We start from the raw sequence: 1,889 nt of genomic DNA, 5'->3' as shown, positions 1-1,889 counted from the left end.
TCTCACAAACACACACATTTCTGTGTCTGGCTCTCTCACAAACACACACATTTCTGTGTCTGGCTCTCTCACAAACACACACATTTCTGTGTCTGTCTCTCTCACACACACACACATTTCTGTGTCTGTCTCTCTCTCTCACACACACACACATTTCTGTGTCTGTCTCTGTCTCTCACACACACACACATTTCTGTGTCTGTCTCTGTCTCTCTCACACACACACATTTCTGTGTCTGTCTCTGTCTCTCTCACACACACACATTTCTGTGTCTGTCTGTCTCTCACACACACACACATTTCTGTGTCTGTCTCTGTCTCTCTCACACACACACACATTTCTGTGTCTGTCTCTCACACACACACATTTCTGTGTCTGTCTCTCACACACACACATTTCTGTGTCTGTCTCTGTCTCTCTCACACACACACACTTCTGTGTCTGTCTCTGTCTCTCTCACACACACACACATTTCTGTGTCTGTCTCTGTCTCTCACACACACACATTTCTGTGTCTGTCTCTGTCTCTCACACACACACACATTTCTGTCTCTCTCACACACACACACATTTCAGTGTCTGTCTCTCTCACACACACACACATTTCTGTGTCTGTCTCTCTCACACACACACACATTTCTGTGTCTGTCTCTCTCACACACACACACATTTGTGTCTGTCTCTCTCACACACACACATTTCTGTGTCTGTCTCTCTCACACACACACACATTTCTGTGTCTGTCTCTCTCACACACACACACATTTCTGTGTCTGTCTCTGTCTCTCTCACACACACACATTTCTGTGTCTGTCTCTGTCTCTCTCACACACACACATTTCTGTGTCTGTCTCTGTCTCTCACACACACACACAATTCTGTGTCTGTCTCTGTCTCTCACACACACACACATTTCTGTGTCTGTCTGTCTCTCACACACACACACATTTCTGTGTCTGTCTCTGTCTCTCTCACACACACACATTTCTGTGTCTGTCTCTCACACACACACATTTCTGTGTCTGTCTCTGTCTCTCACACACACACACAGTTCTGTGTCTGCCTCTGTCTCTCTCACACACACACACATTTCTGTGTCTGTCTCTGTCTCTCACACACACACACATTTCTGTGTCTGTCTCTGTCTCTCACACACACACATTTCTGTGTCTGTCTCTGTCTCTCACACACACACATTTCTGTGTCTGTCTCTGTCTCTCACACACACACACATTTCAGTGTCTGTCTCTCTCACACACACACACATTTCAGTGTCTGTCTCTCTCACACACACACACATTTCTGTGTCTGTCTCTCTCACACACACACACATTTCTGTGTCTGTCTCTCTCACACACACACACATTTCTGTGTCTGTCTCTCTCACACACACACACATTTCTGTGTCTGTCTCTCTCACACACTCACACATTTCTGTGTCTGTCTCTCTCACACACTCACACATTTCTGTGTCTGTCTCTCTCACACACTCACACATTTCTGTGTCTGTCTCTGTCTCTCACACACACACACATTTCTGTGTCTGTCTCTCTCACACACACACATTTCTGTGTCTGTCTCTCTCACACACTCACACATTTCTGTGTCTGTCTCTGTCTCTCTCACACACACACATTTCTGTGTCTGTCTCTCTCACACACACACACATTTCTGTGTCTGTCTCTGTCTCTCTCACACACACACACATTTCTGTGTCTGTCTCTGTCTCTCTCACACACACACAATTCTGTCTCTCTCACACACACACACATTTCTGTGTCTGTCTCTCTCACACACACACACATTTCTGTGTCTGTCTCTGTCTCTCTCACACACACACACATTTCTGTGTCTGTCTCTGTCTCTCTCACACACACACATTTCTGTG

Source organism: Chiloscyllium punctatum, chromosome X (assembly GCF_047496795.1).
Source record: "Chiloscyllium punctatum isolate Juve2018m chromosome X, sChiPun1.3, whole genome shotgun sequence".
NCBI lineage: Eukaryota > Metazoa > Chordata > Chondrichthyes > Orectolobiformes > Hemiscylliidae > Chiloscyllium > Chiloscyllium punctatum.
The sequence above is the reverse complement of the archived record's forward strand: the minus strand, read 5'-3'. Positions refer to the sequence as shown.